The sequence below is a fragment of the Euprymna scolopes genome, chromosome 33 (assembly GCF_053919585.1).
Source record: "Euprymna scolopes isolate OS-2025 chromosome 33, ASM5391958v1, whole genome shotgun sequence".
NCBI classification, from domain to species: domain Eukaryota; kingdom Metazoa; phylum Mollusca; class Cephalopoda; order Sepiida; family Sepiolidae; genus Euprymna; species Euprymna scolopes.
Window position 1 is genome coordinate 8,045,446 of NC_136514.1, and position 25,783 is coordinate 8,071,228.

Here is a 25,783-nt window from a genome sequence, read left to right on the forward strand (position 1 = left end):
ATGATAAAATTTCAACTTAGGAAGAACTTTGGACAAAAATTAAAGAAAAGTGGGATGCCATTTACATGGAGTATTGCTGCAGTCTTATTTAAGGAATTCCCAAAAGTCCCTACGGTTCCAGGTAAGCATTGTCTGAAAATATCGGTTTCAATCCCACATAAAAGCAGGCCAGAGTATTAGTTGGCCAAAAAGGTGGTGAAGCATGAACAACTATGGAAGGCAGTAATTACCGAGGATACAGTTAAGAGACTCAACATTCCTATCCCGTCGTGGTTAATCACCCAAAGAAGGCCAAAGGATGAGTTGGGGAAACGTGGTGAGGAAAACAGTCGTCAAATAAATAAAAGTTAAACAAAATTTTAACTAACTTTACTTAATTTTAGTACATCATCCATCATTATTAGTTTTTTTTTTAATTTCTTTTTACTTTAGTCGAAATCCTCAGAAATCAAGGAGGCCTCATTCCTGGAACTAACACGTGATTTCAATATGAGATATATAGATATTCGATATGAGATATATAGATATTCGATATGAGATATAGATATTCAATATGAGATATATAGATATTCAATATGAGATATATAGATATTCGATATGAGATATATAGATATTCGATATGAGATATATAGATATTCGATATGAGATATAGATATTCAATATGAGATATAGATATTCAATATGAGATATATAGATATTCAATATGAGATATATAGATATTCGATATGAGATATATAGATATTCGATATGAGATATATAGATATTCAATATGAGATATATAGATATTCAATATGAGATATATAGATATTCGATATGAGATATAGATATTCAATATGAGATATATAGATATTCAATATGAGATATATAGATATTCGATATGAGATATATAGATATTCGATATGAGATATAGATATTCAATATGAGATATATAGATATTCAATATGAGATATATAGATATTCGATATGAGATATATAGATATTCGATATGAGATATATAGATATTCAATATGAGATATATAGATATTCGATATGAGATATATAGATATTCGATATGAGATATATAGATATTCGATATGAGATATATAGATATTCAATATGAGATATATAGATATTCAATATGAGATATATAGATATTCGAATGTGAAATTAAAATTCTTCTTTACGTCTCTAGCACTTATTTTCCCCTTCCAAAATGATCATTTAAATATGTTATAGTATAACATAGTGTCTTTTGTATTTTTGATCTTACTGGACTCCTGAATAAGAATTCATCTAGTCTGGTGGAGTATCCAGCTTTGTACTGTTACTTTAGAAAACATCACTTAGTGAAGGCGCATCAGGACTCATAAAAGCCAGTGTGGATCTTATTCATCCATCTTATTTGAGCTGCGAATACTATTGTGATTTTAAATATTTAGTCCGGGTTTACTTCTGTACAGAAACACCCTAGACACTCAAGTATAGTTTTTAGTAGACTTTTAATTCCTCTCCAGTATGAATTAACGTTTTCCCCGGTAGGCATTCGAATTCTCTTTAGGGTTAGGCTTCTTTATGGCAAAGTTCATGAACATTAACAACATTTTTAAAATCCTATGACTGTTGTCGTTCCTCTTTCCATGACTGTGCTAAACTGCAGAAGTTTAAATGTAATGTGAAAAGACATCACACTACACAACTGTACACAATCCTCTGTTAGACACGATTTCAAGTAGTAGCCATTTACGTTACAAGCGGCAATTTTCTTGGGCAACGTTGGAACACGGTATCCAATAGTTTAAAATCAATATTTCTCTTCTTCGCCTTTTTTCTACTATAAAACAGATGTCATTTTCATTTTTCAGTGCGTTCATCGTATTCATCGCAGTCCGTTCGGTTTTAAGAGTATAATAACATTATTGAAACCGATCAGTCATTAACAATGTGATTTGTAATAATATCGAAGTCTCGCCAGCTGAACTGACACTCATAAAATATCGCTGGTAGGCGGCAATATGAACTCGATTAAACACCCCCACATCTTTCCAGCTAGTATAAAAGCGTGACATACGCTGAGTCAAGGGGTTTGGGATGCTGCCTATTAAACACCTTCTCACTACAACATGCACGCAGACGCACACATCTTTTCTTCCTGCTGTAGCAAATCTATCAACACGTTTCAATAGAAACGAGGATTTTATTATCCAATCTAAATGGATAAAGTCACATAAGACTCGCACTTAATTCTACCATTTGCATTTAGAATTCTGATCCAAAGACAATAGTGTACATTATCTCTGTCTTAATGTGTGTTCTTGCATGTCATTTTTATAGAAATCGCTCGAGACAAGGTAGGAGATCACTCGATGTAAGGAACTAAAACGACGACAGATGATTATCACAAAGACAGGAGATGCCTGTTGACCTTAGTCTGTGAAATACTAAGGTTGTGTAAGTAGGAGGTAAACAGTCAGCAGGAAGAGGGTTCCACATGCTTGCAATCCTTGGAAAGAAGTTACTGGAATAAGAAGCTCGGGGTTGTTTTACTGTACACATAGATTCGAAAAAAGTTGTCCAAAAACAAACATAGAACAAATAAATGTCATCAAAGGCAAGATAAGTTACTTTTCTACCCAACATGATATGTTGTTAGTGTTTATATTTAATGTAACATGTTTATTCAGCTCGAAAAACATACAGTGCTTACCGATGTATTGGAAAATTTAAAATGGCGGCCGACTCTCTCTCGGAGACGGTAAGTTTGGGGAAAGGAGTTATAAATAAACAAAAACAGACAAAATACTGTTAGAAACTCGCCGAATATATGTCAGCCTATGTCATGGTAACATATATTGAGCGAGTTTCTAACAGTATTTTGTCTGTTTTTTTTTATTTATAACTCCTTTCCCCAAACTTACCGTCTCAAAGAGAGTGTCGGCTGCCATTTTAAATTTTCCAATACATCGCTAAACACTGTATGTTTTTCGAGCTGAATAAACATGTTACATTAAATATAAACACTAACAACATATCCAGTTGGATAGAAAAGTAACTTATCTTGCCTTTGATAACATTTATTTGTTCTATATTTGTTTTGTGAAAACTTTTTCGAATCTATGTGTACAGTAAAACAAACTCAGAAGCTCCAATACAATGAGGTATTAAAACGGCAAATTGATGGATGCGACTTGAACAAAGGATCAAACGAGCTGGAACAAAGGAAAACACATGCCATAATATTGATAGTATGCATGAACAAGACAGAGTCAAGCAAAATCGGTCCTGGGTATGACCTTAAACTATATCCGATGGTGAGGCCCTAACTTGCAGGTTTTGGGGAGTATGGAGCCACCCTTTAAATGCCGTTGCTCCCAGGTCCACTCTGACCCGGAGTAGTAGTACCTGTTAGGGTCCCAACTATGGGTTAAATAGAAACCGACTTAGAAAAAATATATTCTATTAAAAAATTTTTTGTCAAAATAACTAGATTCGGCATTAAGTAACCTGAAAAGAGTTGATATGCTGTAAAGCAAAACCAAGCAAGCAAGCAAGCACGTGTGTGATAGATAGATTGCAGTGAAAAAGTAAGGGTAGGACTAATCAAATTACAGATAGGTTTCTTCAATTTATGAGAAACATTTGAATGCACATTCATCAGCTCAAATAGAATTGTAGGGGTAGAGACTAGTTTCAGGTGTGGGAAAATGTTTCAAGCAAGAGAAGGAACCGATTAAAAAAAAGAAATAGATCTATTAACTCAGAGAAAGATTTGATGAGAAAAAAGACCAGGAAGTTTTAGAGTCGATTTCGCATGGAGAGCAGATCCAGCCATAAGAATCTTATTAAAAAGGAAGAAAAGGGACACGTTTACGATTGAACAAGGCCGATAGCCATTAGTCACGTGCTCTCGTGTAATGAATGAATGCGTGAATGTAGGATTGACATGAAATTCTTAAAGATAAACTAAAATGACCGAAAAATGGGCTGAAATGACTTAAATAAATAAATAAAAAGTAAATGACTTAGAATGACTTTAATGAACTTAAAGATGAATTGAATGACCTTAAGAATGACTTGAATGCTTAAAAAATAACTGGAATCCATCAAAAACAACTTAAATGATCTGGAGACTGACTTGAATGGCTTTGAGACTGACTGGTTGTAAAATGGGTGATCATTTTAGTTTAAATTAATACAGAAAAGTGATCCCCCACTTTATATCACAAAGTTACAAGCATAAGTATAGCATGTAGTAAGAACAGATACTACACTTTGACCTTGGCCAAAAGGCCAAGAAAAAGGTATTTATTTGCTCCCCCACCGAGCAAATTAAGCAAAGGCCGATTTTTAAAGTGAGGAGTGAAGGGGAAATGGGGACCAACTCACCGGGGAGTAGGTGAGTTGGATAGTGACAATTCGTATGAAGGGTTGCCCCTACATTGACCATGGTCTTATATGTAGGGTCGCCCCCACATAGGGTCTTTGCTTGCAGTATCTGCCGGAACAGATAGTATACTTTGATCTTGGCCAAAAGGCCAAGAAAAGCTCAAAAAGCTAAGAATAGCATCTATTAACAACAGACTTTTGATCTTAACCAAAAAGGCCAAGCACAAAAGTGTTACGGACAGACCAACAGACTGACCGACCGACCGACCGACAGACCGACTGACCGACCGACCGATGGAGTGACTTATCGAGTCGCTTGCACGCGATAGAGCTGATTCTTAACAGGATGAAACGAAATAAGCAATTTCTTACCTCAATCCATAATCGAACCAAGATCAAATCTAATTCAACTGAGCCCCCCCCCCAAAAAAAAAGATGGTCGAGAAGCAATACAAAAATAGAGGGTAGTATCATCAGCATAAAAGTTAATTAATTCTCTGGTCATTTATATAAAGAAAATCAGTATTAGGCCGATAATAGACCCCTGAGAAACATGGTATTTTGATTTTACTCTGATATATTGTAGACATGTGAGAGAGAAAGTGATTCGACATTTGTACTCTCAAAGTAAAAAGTTCAATTTCAAATAACATAATAATTCAAATTAAAATCACCTGAACAAATAAAAAAGTGAACTTTAAATTAAAAATACTGAACTTCAAATTAAAATAAAGCTTAGTCTCAAATAAAATAAATAATTAAATTTAAATAAAACGCGGTAAACTTCAAATAAATAAAAAGGTTAAACGTCAAATAAAAAAGTTGAATTTCAAATCAAAATGATGAACTTAAAAGTAAAAATAGAAACTTTGAACTTCAAATAAGGGAAAAAGATTTAACTTCCAATTTAAAAAGACTTGTTCCAATATAACAGCGAACTTGAAATTAAAAAAAAAAAGTTAAACTTGAAATTCAATACAACTCAGCTTCACATCATAAAACTCTACGCTTTAAATAAATAAAAATTGTAAATTCAAACCAACAAAACCTTGCTTTAATTAAAAGAACAGAACTTGAAATAAAAAGAGCTGAAATTCAAATTAAAACCACAATCCAAAATAGAATTTTATCATCAACGCTCTGATCCCCATCTGGCATCAATTGAAATGGATCGCTCTCGTCTAGGAGAAGCCCCATGTTTTGACAAGCTTCTGGGCTTGACGTTTACTCCTGATCTGAAATGGAACACGCACATCAAGTCTGTTGCGAAGGTCGCTGGAAAGATGGTGGGATCCTTCTACCGCTCCAGAAGATATCTCAGTACTGATGCAATTCTCTATCTATATAAAAGCCAAGTACGTCCAAAGATGGAATACTGCTGCTATATCTGGGTAGGAGCTGCTAAAAACAGCCTATCATGCCTTGACAGGGTACAAAATAGACTTGGTGGCTTAGTGGGGGATGCCCTTTTCTCTTCCACAGAAGAGACATTGCAAGCCTATCTTTGTTTTATCGTTATTTCCATGGCAGGTGCTCGTCTAAGCTCCAATCTCTGGTCCCCCCTCGCCAATCTTTAACGAAAAACACCCGCCTAGCTGAAACCACTGTAAAAAATTTCCCCCACTCTTTATCTGTGCCTAAATCGAAACATAGATTACATTTTTCTTAGAACTGCACGCCTGTGGAACTCTGTTCCGTCTGCCTGCTTCCCATCTAACTACAACCTGGATGTCTTCAAGTCCAACGTAAACAAATTCCTGGTGAACCGCCCCCTTAAGTAGACACTTTATTAAATCTCCACACTAACGTACTAGACAGGCAATAACCCTTATCCCCGAGTGGCTTCCGCGCCTTGATAAGTGATGACCACCTTGTAAAAAAAAAAAAAAAAAGAACAATAATCGTAATAATACAAGCGAGGCCTGTGGAAATTCCACAACGGTATCTTTCATATGTAATATATTACTGTTAGGAATTCTATGGACGTTCCGCGTGAATGGAGACCCATATTATTGTATTGTTGTGATATTATTTTAGCTTTTTTGTTAAAACTGTAAAAGTATTTTTCTACGTTATCTGGTTAATGTAGCGCCAGCACATACATGGTTGTACGGGATATCTTCAATATTCTTATAGGAGTTTGTGAAACCGCACGATATCATTGTACCATTTTTAGACAAAACACTGTCCTTGGATCTTAGCCAGATGAAACAGAAGGTATATCTTAGTTTCACGTACGGCCCAAAAGCGACATAATTTTTATTTTTTTACATTGCATCTTCGGTGATTGGGAGATCCTATTTATTAAAAAGAAGCATAAAAGGTGATAACATGCTAAAAATAATAAATTAACATATCTAGATACTAATTTAGTGTTTGTAGTACGTTATCTCCTTTTATTCTCCTTTTCTAATAAATAGGGTCACCTCTTCGAATGAGTTATAATCTGGAAAGCATAGAATCCGAACGTACGTTAAAGGTACTACGATATTAATATACACATAGTACAATGTAACCCGGATATAAGAGAATCCATCTCATGCCCCTAAAGTCTCTTATATCAGGGTTACATTTCTATCCAGGTTTCTTATATCTGGATTACACTATACATTAACACAAGCTCTCATTTGGCACCAGGGAAAATTTCTCTCATATCCGTTTTTCTCTTATATTCGGGTCTCTTAAATTTGAGTTACTCTGTATAAATTATCAATCCCCAGCCCCAAAATAAATTCCCACTCGGTTTACTGCTTCGTTTTTATTCGTGCACTGCATATGTGTGTCATAGATTTTACTCCGCTACATTTCAATTTTTGTTACTATTCATTTATTGCATTCTGTGCATTATATGTATTTAAAAGGTTCCAAAATTCTTCATAGATTCCCGAGTTCAATAAAGCATGCCCGAAAGAAGGCCGAATGTAATATATATATATATATATTATTGTTTGGGCGATTTATCGGAAAAATCGGAGCTTTTTGGGATATCGGTATCGAAAAAATTTGAGTCTATTTTCCGATGCCAAAGCCGACTCTTTAAATTATCTTTTTTATTTGATCTTGGTTTAAGAAACATCTTCCACCGCTTGTCGTAATAATAAAATTATACATGTTTATTGATTTAAAATTTCAGGAAGACTAAAATCTCTAGATAACCCCCTCTCAAGTGTTTTTACGTTTGAGAAAGTATAGGCGCATTTAAGACATATTTTTACAGTAAACGGGACAAAATAACACTTTTATATTTAGAGATTTATAAAGAATAAAAATCGGAATTGGTAATTGTATCGGAATCGGGAAAAATATCGGAATCGTCCCATCACTAATATATATATATATATATATGTTACAAGAAAGGCCTCCAATTTCTTGTAAGTAAGAAAAACATTAGATAAGTGAAAATGAGATTAGATAGACCGAGATTCGAACCTCTTAAGCAAGGTTCAAGAATAGAGTCAGAAATGGAGTTTTCGCATTGTTCAGTTTTCACATAAAATAGTTTAGATATGTTGTTTAAAAAGGAATTTGATTGTTCAATTCTTTTCATGAAAACTGAATTACGAGAATAAGTTCAGTTAGAAGAACGAGCAATAGAAAATTAAAAACATATTGAAAAATAAGTTAGGTCGAAAAATAGGTTAGAAGAATTCTTTGTCTGCAGAAATGGTGTGGACATGTGCGAATCATGCATGTTTAAGCCACGTGAGTTCAGACCACGTGGGTCGAGCACGTTCTTGGACATGTGCATGATGTCATAGAAGAAAATGAATTCTCAATATAGTTTGCTAGTTTTAGGAGATTAGACAGAGTTAGACAGACGGCAGACAGAGTTGGACGGACGGGAGACAGTGTTAGACAGACGGGAGACAGAGCTGACATTGGTCAGAAGAGGGTCCCCCTTTGGAAGCGAAGCGATAGAAAGTTTTAATCATGTAGTCGACTTTAGAATTCCTGGATGTCATCATAATTGCAACCGGTCGAATGTAATAAAAGCACACATCATATTTTGTAACTGCGTCTTCGTGTTGTGTAATTCTTCAACAATTAAAGGTAATGTGAAACATCCTTTATATGAACATTGTGTCCACTCATCGCTATAATGAACTTTGTGTATAAACCATCTAAGTAATGTGTCCCCTCTCCATCAAGTAATCTGTTCCCTCTTCTTTGTGTCATAAGAACTGATACCCTCCTCTCTACAATATATGATATAAGAACCACAGACAATAAAATGTCGTTCTCCTTCTCTCTTCTATGCCCTCCCTCATCAATATACATGTCCGCCGTCTCTAGTAAATATGAATGTCCCCATCCGACTCCCTCTAATAATGTCAACCTATGCAACATATATATATATATATATATATATATATATATATATATATATATATATATATATATATATATATATATATCGGTCTGAACGTTATAAATAAAAAAAATAAAAGAACAGTGTTCCGGATAATACAAATAATACAGCTTATTTATTTGTTATGAAAATAAAGTGCGTTATAATAATTGTGCGGTGGACCCCCACCTTCTTTGTCAGTTGGAAATTAATTTGTTTGAACCACTGATTCGAAGTACGTGCGGGTAAATGATAATTTGTGTTGATTCCAGTGCAAGTTTTAAGTAGTTATCGCTACTCGTTATATAATCTTTTATTGTTGGTCGATTTAATTGTAAACGAAAAAAAAAGGTATTGCTCAAACGAAATACAAATAATTGCTATAATATGTGTTAAACTGAACCCAGGTGATCAAATCAAGTGCACGCTTTCAACATTCAAGATGTTATCGAATAAAATATTTAATGAATCAACGAAGGTTGTTCACTGAAGTTGAAGGCTTCATTAAGGTTTTCGACAATAATTACCAGAACATCCTGCACTTAAGGCGTCTGATTAAAATGAGTCACAAGCTGAATCGCATACTAATGACATTTTGGTTCACCAGGTACAAACACTGGTTACCTCCCTTTATCGCTCTTCTCGCATTTGTTACTTGGTTATCTTTTTCTATTTCTGCCTGTCGTGCTTGTTTCTTTTTGTTATTTTTGTCTTTATTCAGCTTTTCGTTTTGATTTCAATTTTTATCTTTCTCTTTTTTTACACAACTGTGTCCTTTTCCTTCAGTTTTCATTTTTTTCTTTCTTTCTGTCTTTTAGTCTGTCAAAACATTTTTTGTACATATATTGTTTTCATTTTAATTTCAGTTTTTGGTATTTTCTTTTTGCTTTGTCGGCGACGCAGCATTCACCGTCAAATTTACAACTTTTGCAGGTTTTCGAGTATGCTGAAAATGAATACCATATTTAACTTTTGGACAGATAAGTAGTTCTCTTGATATCAATACCTTAAGTATCCAATTTAATATCTTATTTTTCACTGTCGGCCATGTTTTTCCAACTGAACAAGTACTAATGCGCATGCGTGTTACAAAACAACCCCTCCCGATGTAAAGAATGGCGATCGTCACTGATATTTATTAAGTCATACATTGGAAGATGTCTTAATATCCAGAAAGCTACTTGTCTTTTCCAAATTTGAATGTGATATTCGTTTCCAGCATAGTTTTAAAATTCATCAATTTAAAGATAAGTGTTGGATTGTAGTTAACGTAAAAACAATATTCAATCTTTCATTAGGTTGGTGCAAAAATAATATTTTTTGACGTTAAACTTTATGTCAAAAAACGACATTGTTTTTGCACCAACATAATGAAAGATTGAATATTTTTCTATACATTTGTTTTTCTTTAGTTTTTCGTTTTGATTCATTCATAATTTAATTCATTTTTAACTTAATCTTTACACGAGCACAATAATCCGGCGTTACCCGGGATTGAATTGGGATCAACGAATGTTCCACACTTCCAATACTTTTCTTGTCATCGAAATCTGTGGAATCACCCATTTTTCAATCAAAATCGATTGATTGCCTACTCTAATCGGGGACCCATAGCAGTAACTTACTCCAAAATACATAGTAGACTACATTGCATTGTAGAGAATCTGCTGTTAATATTATGAAATTAGTTTTTATAAAATTGCTTGAATTAAAGTATAAAATGCAACAAGCAAGTGCCTTGGTTCAATTGTGCTCTAAACGGACACATTCATTACGAACATGCCCCTGTCTTATCGAAGCGTCTACTGATGATTTTATACACCAGGTCGTTCTGCTTATACGGTGATAAAACTTCTGAAATGAACCTGTGATGATGTTTGGCTGTGTAAGAGTGTTAACTTTGGTCAAAATCGAACTTCTCCTTTCGGAATTGTCCGGTTATCGATTTTCGATACTTCTCGGATGCATTCTGGTACAAAATCCAGGTACACTGGCAGATATATAAAGTAAATCTGCGTTAAATATAAAAAAAATCGGCTGAGCCGTTTCGGAGTTCATAGGGGATGAACTTACAGACACACACATAAAGTGCCTTTTATATATAAGTATAAATTAATGTTTATCTATCATTTTGTATGTTACATTTTTTTTCGTTTTTTCCTCTGTTCTAAATAATTTTTTCTGGTTTTATTTTTTTTTGTATTCCTGGATTTCTATTTCCTTTTGTGTTTCTTTCCATTTCAATATTCACGCCAATAATTTTTCTTTGTTTGCAAAAGTAAAGTTTATTTTTTAACTAAAAATGTGAAAATCTACGAATACAAAAATTAAAACGAGAAACCTTTTATACTCCAGAATTGATTTTTTTTACATAATCAAACCCTATTCTCAATGCAATCATTACAGAAATTCAATGGCGCGTCGTGTTTATGACGGACGTCCATGATAGGGAGTGTTTTCTTAGAGTATCACACCGCCAATATCTGAAACAGAGGGAAGAAACTTTCATGTCATAAATGTATAAGGTCAATCAGAATGACAGTTCAATTTGCAATTTCTTCCGGTCCATTCGAGCGGGATAAAAATAAGAGACATTACTTTTGAATGCACGGCATCTTTATAAAACTTTCTCTTACATAGAATTTGTGTTTTCCCCCTTTCTGCTTGTACTTTTGTTCACTTCATTTATAGTTTTTACTTTTTAAATATTTTGTTTTTATTATTGCCTTACATTTATTATTGTATTGTACGTCTCTTAAAATTAATATAAGTAAAATATAAAAAAACATTTCTTATTCTTATTTATTTCATTGGTTTCGTCTGTGAATTTTTATGCTTGTTTGATTGTTTGTTTCCTGGTTTCAGATTGTTTTTAAAATTCATATTTCCGTCTTCGTCTTTGCCTTTATTTTTTATCCGCCATTTTGTTTTGTTTGCAACAGCTTTTCCCTCTTAATTTCTTTCTAGCCATTTTTTTTTTAATTTCATATTCTATTTTTCCTTCTTTCTTTCATTGTACACTTATTTAATACACGCGGGGGAGGGGCGTCCGGGTTTGCTTGGTCGAAAATACGCTTAAATATATTTTATTTCATGCAGATTTCGTATCATTACAGAGCAAATTCCCTATTGAATCTTATATCATACCTAAAATATAGTAGTGATTTCAAAAGTACAAAAAATGACTTAGGTGCCATCAGCTAGAATCGAAACCGAAACATTTAGCACACCAGTCGCGTCTCTTCGCGATGTAGATATTGATAGATAGATAACAAAGATTTAATGTTAAACGAGTTGAAGAAATGAATTGAATTTGGGCATGCGCAGAAAAAATAAAAATATGTCGGCAAGTTATAAATAACTAGCTGACATCCCGCCGTTGCCCGATCGTACAATGATATTTTAATTTATGCAAATTGCTTATGCATTATTATAGAATTAATCCTTTATTAATTATTATGCATTACGAAGAATAATTTGGTCGGTAGATTAATTCGCACAAATAAAAACAAAATTATGACAATGATAATGTCTTTCATCAAATTCCATCTGTGTTTGTTTACAATATCACGTCAGCTGATATTTGGGCTTGAGATGACTGCAAACGAAGAAATGATTAGCGGAGATTTTAGATGGCGCCTCTTTTATCGTAGAATGAAAAAAGAATTAAATAAATAAAACCGCGAGGTACACCCGGAACTGAACACGGGACCATTCGATTGTTAGTCGGATACTCTACCACTAAGCCATATCTCCAGATCATAATAATGTCGTTTTTAAGAAGAAATGATTTGCTGAAATTTTATTTCCTCCCTTTCCTTTCAGAGATAAAGAATAATAATTTTCAGAAAAGAATAATTCTAGGAATTATTCTTTTCTGAAAATTATTATTCTTTTATCTCTAAGAGAGAAAAGCTGTTTTTAAGATCGGATTTTTGTCGTTTTTCGATACTTATCGGATGAATTTCTGTACAAAACGTATCTAAGAACTCTACCAGATATATAAATAAGTTTTATGTGAAATTAGCAAAAGATAGGCTCAGCCGTTTCAGAACCTATGAGGAAGGAACTCACATGCACACAACGTGACTTTTATATAAAAGTAGAGATTCTTAGTGTATGATTACAATTTTCTGTTAATTTCAGTGTCATGTGACTAGTATTTTTAGAGTTTATCGAACTAATATTTACATACAAACACAAACATATACATCTACTGTTTTCTTTTTAGAGATGTCTATTTTTTGTTTCTTAATTTTATATATGGATTTCTAATTCCAAGCTAATAGTGTTCCATTTACTGTGTTTCTTTCGTTCTGTCTTTTATATAGTTTTTCTTTATTTTCTCTCTCTCTCTCTCTCTCTCTCCCTTTTATGCCTATATCAGTTTTCAGACTTAACACCAAATGTCAGTCCCTTTTCATTTCTTAATATTAATAAACACATCAATAAATATTATGCACACAGTTGCGTATGATCGATATATATATATATATATATATATATATATATATATATATATGTATATATATATATATATATATAAATTAATCTGCCATTCTTGAACGATTCAAGCACTTCAGCAATCGCTTACTTTCCTAATCTCCATTTCGACTGACACCTGTTTGATTTCTCGTCGATATTACGTATAGCAAGTTCATAGTAAGACGTGTGTATTACGAAAGCATAAACACGGTTTTATTAAAGAACACTATTACAACAAATGACACCATGAAAGCTTCAGACATTTGAAGGAATAATAACTGATTTCGATTTGTCGTTTGTCCTTAACAGAAACCAGGACAGACATCGCGTTTCAGCCGATCATGCAATTCACATGGGATTTATGAAACAATAACTCATGAAGGTGATTATTTGGAGAAATCTAGCGGATGTGTTTTGCCTCAGATTTCCTCGGTTCGTGAGAAAATTGTCAATGAGAATCCTTGTCTTGTAGTAAGCCACTTGATTGGGATATGGGGTAGAGGTTGCTGATTATCAAATCAGGACGAACCAGAGTGTGACGGATTGGACGATTATTAGTTAGCTGGAACACACAGGTATGCTCCGACCCATACCAACATAAACCGCTGCAGAGCAGGGAAAATCAGTTCTGAAATAAGTCTGGAATTAGTTTTGAACTCAGAGCATGGAGTCTTTTTACTCGAGAAAACTGTTAACCGCCCCCATACCCAAGCCGTTCGAGTAAACACCCCTCTTTTGACCAACTGAAAGCGAGAAATCGGTTGTTAAAAACCAAAGACCCCGTTCATCGACTATTGTAACTACCAGAAAAAGAAACATAAAATCGATATTTTATTTCTTTTAGTTTTGATTCTCCCTACACACTTATTTTTATGTTTCTCTTTTGTGAATAATTAATTTATTACGGAAACTACAACTAGAGACGACATCGTTAATTGTTGTTATTACTTTCAAGTGAACTAAAGAAAAAGAAAGAACCAAGTTGAATGGTCTTTCTTTTCAGCGGAAAAAAGAGGATAGAAGAGACCATCAACTGCTGCACCAATTGACATATTAGTCCTGTCTTCCTGAAAGCAACAAGAACTGCGTCGTAGGACTTGGTGGATGTTCGAGCCGAATCACCTAGGACTGCATTTGTAATTGTGTAGACACTACGATCTTCTTCATAGTTTATCTTAACTAATTAAACTGAGGCCCCCCACTTTGTTGTATATAAATTATATAAATCTATATATCTATAAAAGTGAACGTGTCTGTCTGTCTGTGTGTCTGTGTGTCTGTCTGTCTGTGTACATTTCCCTACGCAATAACTCTGTCAATTTTTAGTCTATAGACTCGAAATTTGAAATACCGGGTACTGAGATTTGGGAAAATCGATGTGACGGGTGTCAGCCAGGAATTTGGCTGTTAAGGGGTCAAATTTCAACGATTTGACCTTTAAGAACTCTACCAAACTCCTCCGACAATTTTGGGTCTAGACACTTGAAATTTTAGATATAGGTTCCTTGAACATGGATCTAACTTAATAAAGTGATTTAAGCCCGAAACAATAAATTTTAAGGGGTCATAATAGGGGTCAAAGTTTTAAAAAATTAACCATTTTTTTTGTTTTTTTGCTTTTTTTGCACAGCATACACCTCCAAACACCCGAGCAACGCCGGGCACCCCTGCTAGTTATATATATAAAAATCACTATGTATGTGCGTCTGTTTGTCTCTTCATACTTCTAAACTCTATCTTTCAGAGCGGCACAAATGGTCTGGAATAATTGGATTTTTATGGAACCTTCTTTTATGTCTTTAATTTAGTCAGTTAAAATAGCTTTACGGTGTGAAAATTGGGCAAAAATTGAAAAAAAATCATTATACATTTTGTACATTCATCTAAGATTATTTTTTAATCAGTGCATATGCGTGTCACGTTGGTACAGTGGTAACGTTACCAGCTTTAAATGCTAAAGTTTTGCTTTTGGTTTTGATTATAGCTGATGGCACAACAATGTTTTTTTTTTTACTTTTGAAATTACGACTCTAATGATATTTACGAAATCTGAACGAATAAAATATCATATTTAAGCGTATTTTACGATTAGGTAAAGTCCCTGACCCCCCCTCGCTTACATAATCAGAGAAACCGAAATTAAAAAAAAACCAAACTGCTAAAAACAGACGCTAAATTAGCAAAATTTGGCTTAAAAACGTCGAGTTGCTCTAAAACTGGTAATTAATTTACTAGAACGTTGAATTATAAACTGGGCATCCCTACATATATTTGAAATATCGACTTGAAAATGCTGTTTTGTATAATCTGATGGACTAGTGTCCATTCGATATAATCCGCCGAAAAAATGTAAAAAAAAAAACATTTGGAGGGGAGGAGCTTCTTGAGGTCCGCCAAAATTCTCTCTTATCAATACGTTAATAGGATAACGTGTGTGTTATTTATTTTGTCACGCGAGTGACTGTCGTTTAATTTGTACTAGCGGCGTTGCCCGGCGTTGCCCGGCGTTGCCCGGCGTTGCCCGGGTGTGTTGTGGTGGTGTAGTAATGTAGAAACAATAGGAGAGAGGAGTAAAAAAATTGTTAGTAGGCTGGAACCCATAATGCGAAGAAGGAAAAGAAGGTCAGTTAAAAAAATAATGGTAGTAGCAGCAAGAACTTGAAGCATAAAAATATTTCCCAGATTATTGAATTTTGTATTAAATGACTAAAAAACATTTGATATGCCTTAAAAATATTTGACATGCCTTAAAAACATTTGACGTGCCTTAAAAACATTTGACATGCCTTAAGACATTTGACGTGCCTTAAAAACATTTGACACGCCTTAAAAACATTTGACGTGCCTTAAAAACATTTGACGTGCCTTAAAAGCATTTGACGTGCCTTAAAAACATTTGACACGCCTTAAAAACATTTGACGTGCCTTAAACACATTTGACGTGCCTTAAAAGCATTTGACCTGCCTTAAAAACATTTGACGTGCCTTAAAAACATTTGGCGTGCCTTAAAAGCATTTGACGTGCCTTAAAAACATTTGACGTGCCTTAAAAGCATTTGACGTGCCTTAAAAGCATTTGACATGCCTTAAAAACATTTGATATGCCTTAAAACATTTGATATGCCTTAAAAACATTTGACATGCCTTAAAAACATTTGACATGCCTTAAAAGCATTTGACATGCCTTAAAACATTTGACGTGCCTTAAAAACATTTGACACGCCTTAAAACATTTGACGTGCCTTAAAAACATTTGACGTGCCTTAAAAACATTTGACGTGCCTTAAAAGCATTTGACATGCCTTAAAAACATTTGACGTGCCTTAAAAGCATTTGACATGCCTTAAAAGCATTTGATGTGCCTTAAAAACATTTGACGTGCCTTAAAACATTTGACATGCCTTAATATCATTTGGCGTGCCTTAAAACATTTGACATGCCTTAAAAACATTTGACATGCCTTAAAACATTTGACGTGCCTTAAAACATTTGACATGCCTTAAAACATTTGACATGCCTTAAAACAAGACAACTGAAGCAAACACAACTAATAAATATTTGAAAATATAAAGACCTTGAACTATAAAACGTTTCCAAAATTTCAGGATTCGGCATTACATAACCTTTCTCAGTTGAATAATGAAACCGTGTGAGAATGCAAAATTTTCTCAAATCTCAATACCCCTTATGTCAAATCTCGAGTATGTAGACTGGAAATGACAGAGTAGTTTGGTAGGGAAATGTACGCACACAGACACACAGAGAGAATTTCAGTTTTATAGATCGTAATCAAAACTTCTCTGCTCAATTAAATAAATTATTATTCATTAAACATTATTTTATAAAAGTCAATGTTCACTGTTTATCATACTGAAAAAGAAGTTCAGTAAGGAAGTTTGAAATATTTCGTTGAACAGGATTGGTTTTGATTGCGCAGACGAGAACGGAAGGATTTGGTACTCAGTGTATGTTTGTGTGTCGCATTGTATAAGTGTGTAGATGCGTAAGTTGACATGGTAGCAGGCACAAAATCCAACGTACGAGTGCTGATGACGGCGGTTCATGGATTTCGGCTCAACTGGTTTTAAGAGGAAAAATCTGACTTTTTAAAGGATCGAAGTTGCCCCCAGAAAGTCCACTGCGAATAAATTTTATATATATATATATATATATATATATATATATATATATATATATATATATATATATATATATATATATATAAATATATATATATATATATATGTATGTAGAAGCATGCCACCATCGACTCCTGTCGACTGCAAAGCGCAATGCACGTTGCTTTGTCGACTAAACCACTAACGCATTAGTTTACAATTTGTATTCAAAGCAATAACAATGCAGACAGATATATTGTGTAAACTTGACTTGTGTGCAGATCTGACTGAGACCATTTGTTTATCAAAACCAGTTATTGCCTTCAACTCGAAGTCGTCAGTTCTCACCTTCGTCTCCTTGAACAACTGTAATACCTCCACGTTTTCATTATCTCCTAAATATATCTATTTTCGACCGGAATTCTTCATTGTCGGATCTTTTTCACAGATTATTACTAGAACTAGCCACATCTACTTTTTTTCTCAGTTCCCTCTCTTCATCACAATCAGGGCACGCAAAAAGCTAACAGCTGATTGTTATGGACGTCATTTCGTCTTATGTGTTCAGTTGATTGGCTGTGTAATAAATTGCGAACAGACGGGCTTACCTGACAAACGCTCGAGGTGTGCACTCTGCAAAGCGGGCACGTCCAAAGAAAAATGGCAAGATGGCGGCGGCCGGTTAATATTGCCAAGTAATCACGCAAAATCTCGTGTTCTCTCGCACACACGAGAGTTCAGCTAGCATAAAAACGGGTCACTGTGAGCAAGAAGGGAGAAGGAAAAACGTAGTCAAGACAAAGACGACGCTTCTGACGACTGAGAAGAAAAAAGAAGAAAAAGAGCAAGAAGTAGAAGAGGAAGAAGAGAACGATACATGAGAAGACGGGGTATGTGCGGTTTTGAGTAAATCGAAACAGACATAAAAAAAAACTCTGATTACAAGCTATTTCGGTTTTGGTATGGAGAAATTTGACATCAGATTAATTCCGGAATTCGATGGCTCCCCCACTGGTCCCTCGGTGGTCGAATGGCTGGAAAAGGCTGAGCGCGTTTGCCGGTTGTGCAAGATTAAAGACCCAGCTATGGTTATCCCATTGAGACTCACTAAAGGGGCTTATGCCGTGTACCAGCAGCTAGGGGAGGATCCGACCATGGAGCAGATTACACAAGCGCTATACGGGGCATTTGGTACAGACCCTTTTGTCGCCTGGAGGCAGTTTTCCGAACGCCGACTTGGGCCGGGGGAGACAGTGGATGTCTACATAGCCGACTTGAAAAAGCTTGCCACTCCCTTCGGCGGTGCAAGTGATCGCATATTGGCATGCGCCTTTTTGTCGGGACTTCCGGATGAGGCAAGTCGACTGCTGCGAGCATCGTCAAGACTCACTGAGATTGGATTGGAGGAGTTATTGGCGAGAGCACGAAACATCTTGAAAGACGATCGAGAACTAGTCTCCGCAGCTGTTGACACTCTGGACTCGCCAACGAAGGGTCTACGATGCTATACCTGTGGTGGCCCCAACCACTTTTCCAGAGACTGCAAAAGCGGTACAAGGCGCACCCCTAATTATGGAGCACGACAAGTAATACGGTGTTACCAATGCAATAAGCCAGGCCACATAGCGCGGAATTGTCCGGGAAACGGGTAAGGGGAGGACGCCGCAGCGCTAGCACCCTCCCCAACGCGGCATTGAACAAAGCGCTGCCTGCAGTAACAGTTCAAGTTGATGGATGTGAACGTTCAGCGCTGGTTGACACCGGCTGTACCCAAACCCTTCTTCGAAAGGAATATCGCGCCATATGGAAGAAACGAAGGATCCCTGTACTTACTGTCGGCCAAGGTTCATTGGTGTGTTGTGGGTCAGCGTTGTTCATATCAGCATTGGCAATGGCTCTCCGGTTGCTGTGACGGTGTTAGTGGTCGATGGGGAGCTGCTCGGATATGACCTTCTCCTTGGAATGGACGCTATCACACAGCTAGGCGGAATTACTGTGAACGGCGCCGGTGATGTGAGCTTCTCTCGACCAAACAAACAAATGTGTGCAGCAATCACTCTCGATGAGCCCGACTTCCATGCAGAATACGATAAGGGCACAAACACTTGGACAGCGTCCTGGAAATGGGCAGGCGACCAGCCACCAGTGTCATTGCGGAATCGACTTACAGAGTATCCCCCTCCTGCGTGGCTTAGGGGGCAGTACGAGGCAGAACTTCAAGTGTGGCTGGATAATGGCTGGTTAGTTCCATACCCAGAGGATGAGCTCGGGCCCCAGCGGGGGCTAATTCCTCTGATGGCTGTCAGACAAGAGAACAAGCAGAAAGTTCGACCTGTTCTTGATTACCGGGAACTTAATGAATACGTTGACCCACACACTGCGGAGGCTGATGTCTGTGCTCATAAACTACGGGAGTGGCGGCGGCAGGGTGCGGAAGCAGCCATACTGGACTTGCGAAGAGCGTACTTGCAAATACGTGTTGAGAAATCGTTGTGGCCGTTCCAGACGGTGGTGATCAAAGGAACTCGCTATTGCTTGACCAGGCTAGGATTCGGCCTGAATGTAGCCCCTAACATCATGACAGCAATCATGCAGGCGATCCGGCGTCAAGATGAAGCGGTGCAACATGCGACATCGTCGTATATAGACGACATTTTTGTCAATGAGAGCCTCCTGTCTGCCCAGGCGGTCAAAGAACACTTCGAGCACTTCGGATTGTCGTACAAGGAGCCGGAGCGGCTACAGGACGGGGCGAAAGTGCTCGGACTGCAGGTGAGCGGAAGTGCAGATGGCCTTCAATGGGGAAGGAGTGGTGAAATCCCGGAAATCCCATCTACCATCACACGTCGGAGCACGTTTGCCATTTGCGGAAAATTGGTGGGTCACTTCCCTGTGTGTGGGTGGCTCCGAGTGGCTATAGCGGCCATAAAGCGACGGGCAACTTCTATGTCAACTGGATGGGACGATGAGGTGCATGATCCTGCCCTGCGAAGCATGCTGGTGGAAGTTGTGGCCAGAGTGACCAATGATGACCCTGTACGGGGGAGCTGGTGCGTCGATGGGAGTGAATTTACAGTTTGGGTAGACGCCAGCCCACTTGCCCTTGGCGTTGCTCTGGCGGTCGACGGAAGGATAATAGAGAATGACGCCAAGCATATAAACCTAGCTGAACTCGATGCTACACTGAAAGGAGTCAATCTAGCGCTTCAGTGGCAGGCTAGAATCTTTCACATCATCACGGATTCCACGTGTGTGCATCGGTGGATGACCAATGCCTTGAACGGAAAAGCACGTCTGACAACGAAGGCGTCGGCCGAAATGTTGATCCGGAGGCGGCTTGCTACCCTAACCGAAACCACTAAGGAATACGACTTGGTCATAGATGTGACACTGGTGCAGTCCTGTTTGAATCAGGCGGATCATCTGACCAGAGTGCCACGCCGTTGGCTAGACCTGCCAAAAGAAGTGAACGAGTCAGCACCTGTAAATTGTGCTGCAGTGGGACATAGACTCAGCCCGGAGCATATTAATGATGTCCATTGCCAAAGCGGGCACCCCGGTGTAAACCGAACGCTTTACTTCGCCAGATTGGTTGACCCCTCTGTGTCTCGGAGGGCTGTGAAATCTGTTGTGGGAAGCTGCAACACCTGCCGATCGATCGACCCAGCACCTGTCCGGTGGAAGAAGGGAATACTCAGTGTGAAGCGTAATTGGGATAGGATTGCGATGGAGATAACGCACTACAACGGGAGGCATTTTTTGACGCTTATCGACTGTGGACCATCTAGGTTTTCATTGTGGCGGCCCCTTCGCCAGCAGGACGCGGCTGCCATTATCCATGAGTTGGAAGGTGTGTTCCTCGAGCGTGGCTCTCCTTCTGAGATACTCACCGACAATGGCCCCGCTTTTGTTAGTGAGCCATTTAAACAGTTTGCAGATGGCTGGGGTGTCCATCTGCGTTTTCGGTGTGCCCATGTTCCCAGTGGAAACGGGATTATTGAGCGCAATCACAGAACTGTTAAGACAATCGCAGCGCGGAAGGGGTGTACGGTACCTGAAGCAGTCTATTGGTACAACGTCACCCCTAAGGACGATGTTTCACCCTCCACTGCGCCAGCCAACGCGCTACATACATACCGTGTCAGGGTGAGAGGTTTGGAGAGCAGCTCACTACCCGAACCGGAGCCACCACAAAAGAACATAAAAGAGGGAGATGTCGTCTGGGTTAAAAAAAAACCCCGAGGCCAGTGCACGACTCGCTACGGAACCGGTCATGTCACTGAAGTGATCAGCCCGCAGGCGGTGCGAGTTGATGGAGTACCTCGTCATATTGAAGACTTAAGATCAGTATTCCAAACGCAGTTGCCGCTTGACGAAGATAGTGAAATTGAATCCGTGACCAGCGACCCATCATTCTGGTTCATGACGGCTTCAACGCACAGCGACACTGAGAGTGGTAGCCTTCAAAGTACTGACCCTCCAGCTGATGATGAAGACCCGGACAGTGATTCTGCGATGCTCAGCTTTAGGTTCGCCGACCTTCGTGTCACGGAAGACAGCGCAGACGATGATGAAGCCCCGAATCCCCCTCTCCGAAGAAGCACTCGAAGAAAAAGGCCACCGCCTCCCTGCTCTTTCTGTGATAATGAGATCAGGGGGGAGTGTGTAATAAATTGCGAACAGACGGGCTTACCTGACAAACGCTCGAGGTGTGCACTCTGCAAAGCGGGCACGTCCAAAGAAAAATGGCAAGATGGCGGCGGCCGGTTAATATTGCCAAGTAATCACGCAAAATCTCGTGTTCTCTCGCATACACGAGAGTTCAGCTAGCATAAAAACGGGTCACTGTGAGCAAGAAGGGAGAAGGAAAAACGTAGTCAAGACAAAGACGACGCTTCTGACGACTGAGAAGAAAAAAGAAGAAAAAGAGCAAGAAGTAGAAGAGGAAGAAGAGCACGAGAAGACGAGGTGTGTGCGGGTTTGAGTAAATCGAAACAGACAGAAAAAAAACTCTGATTACATTGGCCGGTCTTTTATTAATTGTCAGTCGCTTATCTACTTCCTCATCATTTTTTCGTAATATGAACTATTTTCTAACATTTCCGGTCTCTATAGCATCACATGACCAGTCGTTAGGGCATTTTCTATCATAAATCTACCAGCCAATAATTCGTCTTTACCTACTATTCTCCAACGTCATCCATGCAGCAAATAACATTCTCATATAATTATAAAGCGCCAGTAGGAAAGTTACTGTTAAATTTCTTGAGTCACGCCAGCCTTCTTTATGTTCTCTTATCTTTTTATCGAACGAAAGCAAGATGGCGTTCTAATTGCATTTGAATTACCTCAACTCGAATATATGATGTCAGCTTTGAAAATCGAATTAACAAAATTGTAAAGATATCGATCAAGTGTTTTACTAAAACAAATCATGTACTGCATTCGCTGAACGACAGTTTGGCTGGTTCGACTCAACAGTTTTACTATGCTTCATTATGAAAAAAACATTTTTTTTAAAATAATATACGAAAAAATCTACGCAACAAGACTGCGTAAGGTATTTCTGAAAAGACGTTAGCTGTATATAAATTTAGCTATATCATTATATAGTTTTTGTACAGAATTCAACTTTACATTAATTAACTGCTCGGTATGAATTTCGCAACATAGGTGCTTCGCAGGCAGCCAGTATATCAACAATATTTAGTTTGATTTAGTTTTATTAAACGGCGCAAAAAAGGATTAAAGCACCAAGTGAAAATTTAGATACTGACGAGTTTTGGGAAGTAGTAACATAGGTATCAAACATTAATTAATAAATATTCTCAACACTGTAAGTTTCTTGGGAGTATTTTGAAGGGAGTTTAAGGGGAAAAACTTCTGAGACAATCTCGCTTTGTTTAAAATTCAAATAGTTTAAATAGTTTGATTGAAATAAAATTTGATAATTAGTCATTATATAGTCAATTAATATAAGTTTCTTCTAAAACCCTTTAGTTTTAAGTTTTAGATATTCTCTTGAAGCAAGATAATGCATTGGATTTAGATGAAAACTGGAATAAGGATTCTGGAGATAAGGATTATTAGCATTATATTATATAATTTTAAAATTTTGGCTTTAAATTTCGTGAAAAAAGGATAAAAGAGGCAGGAAACTGAAGATTCATTTGATCTGAGCTGAGACGATAATTCTTTCTAATTTTTGATATAGCTGCAATAATATTTGCCTTTATTTTCTTTCGATTCCATAAATCTATAGCAGCCTTTGCACTTACTCAACCCCTCAAGAGGAACACATTCCTTATGCGTATAATGGTTGAATGTTAAAATGTAGAACTACACATCATTTTAATACATGAAATAATCGTTATAAAAAAGAAACAGAGAAAAGGGAATATATATATATATATATATATATATATATATATATATATATATATATACATATATATTCTCACAACTTATTCTGAGCTATGTTTATGTTCCGTTCTATCTCCTCTGCGATCTTCCGACCACTCGTTGTATCAATTAAGATAAAAATGAAATGTAACAAGTCTTCAGATATACCTCACCACCGTACAGTATATCGATACTCTAGGGCTGACTGGGATAGCTTCCGTACATTTGTATCTGATCTACCTTTGCATTCCATGTTTAAAAAGTATGTTCCCTCTACCGACTGAATGATTAATTGTAGGTATAGACCGATTCATAGCATCCAAAAATTCCAACAAAAAACTAAAAGCCCGCCATGGTTCTCCCCAGAATGTGCTGCTGCCATCGCGCACAGAAATCACTTTTTCCATAGCTACCAACGTAATAGATGTACTGAGATTAAAAATGCTTTCAGGACTGCTAGCAACCACTGTAAAAGAGTAATAAAAAATGCAAGGGAGCTATATGCTCAGTCCGTTAAATCCAAAGTAGCTAAGCAGCGGTTTGGTTCGCACCAGTTTTGGCATATAGCAAACAGGATCCTAAACAAAAGCGTGCGTTCTATCCCAAACATCATCAATGGACCTGGGGGCATCTCGTCAACATCAGACAAAGCCAAACTAACTCCCGTATTTGTTCCTATAACAGACAACACGCTATGCAACATACAAATATCTGTGCGTGATGTCGCTAAACTAATCAAGAACCTTGATTCCAGTAAAGCAGCTGGCCCTGACGGCATTCCAATTATAGTATTGAAAAAGCTTCAACAAGAACTTGCCCTCATACTTACAAAACTGTTTAAGCCTTGTCATAAGGAGAATTGCTTCCCAAACCCTGGAAAACCTCATCAATATGCCCTGTATTTAAGAATTCAGGTGATAAGTCATCTCTCTCTCAGTACAGACCAATAAGTCTCCTGTGTGTCATGAGTAAGTTGCTGGAATCCATATTGAATAAAGAAATAGTCAACCACCTCAACAGAAATAACCTTCTTAGTGACATGCAATATGGTTTTCGTTCTGTTAGATCTGCATCAGATGTGTTAACGATTATATCACATAAAAATTGTCAATCTCTCGACAAAGGCTTCCTTTCTAGGGCAATTGCTCTTGACATATTAAAAGTCTTCGATAAGGTATGGCATAAAAGCCTACTTCACAAGATTTCCAGCTACGATATAATTGGAAATGTTTTCTCAATTATTAAGTCATTTCTCTCTAATAGGCTCATAAGAGTAGTGCTATATGGGCAGAAATCAGAAGCCCACAGTATTAATGCTGATATTCAAGTGTCCATCTGGACCCAACTCTCTTCTTGATCTACATCAATGATCTCCCAAAACACATACTTAAATCATTCGTTGACATATATGCTGATGGCACTACCTCTATGGAACCACATCAAAGGTCGTAAATGACAAAGTTCTGTATGGTTCTCTCTTCTTAAGAGCGCGTAGTGCAATGGGGGAAGAGGTAGCTGGTTACTTTTAATGCATCTAACACCAAGCTTCTATCATTACGTCATTAACACCCTGATCCCCGACTGGCATCAATTGAAATGGATACCTCTCGTCTTGGGGAGGCTCCATGTTTTGACAAGCTTCTGGGATTGACGTTTACTCCTGATCTGAAATAGATCACATACATCAAATCTGTTGCCAAAGTAGCTGAGAAAATTATGGGATACTTCTACCGCGCCAGTAGATATCTCATTGCTGCTGCAATTCTCTATCTATATAAAAACCAAGTACGTTCAAGGATGGAGTACTGCTGCCATATCTGGGCAGGAGCTGCTAAAAACAAAGATCGCAAAATAGACTTCGTATCCTAGTGGGGGATGCCCTTTTTTCTTCCCTGCAATCTCTCTCCCACAGAAGACACGTTGCGAGCTTGTTTTTTTATCATTATTTCCATGGGAAGTGCTCGTCTGAACTCCAATCTCTGGTCCCTCCTCGCCAATCTTTCACGAAAAACACCCGTTAGCTGAAACCACTGTCAAAAATTTTCCCCACTCTTTATTTGTGCCTAAA

At 37.3% G+C, this 25,783-nt stretch overlaps 1 protein-coding gene and 1 pseudogene across 2 annotated transcripts in view; both read right to left on the reverse strand.

Moving 5' to 3' along the window:
- The window catches only part of LOC145258135 (molybdenum cofactor sulfurase-like), a 1,297,067-nt gene that overhangs the window by 1,088,946 nt on the left and 182,338 nt on the right, over positions 1-25,783 (reverse strand). The gene's annotated exons all lie outside the window — the stretch shown is intronic.
- On the reverse strand, positions 4,142-4,279 carry LOC145258492 (U2 spliceosomal RNA; annotated as a pseudogene).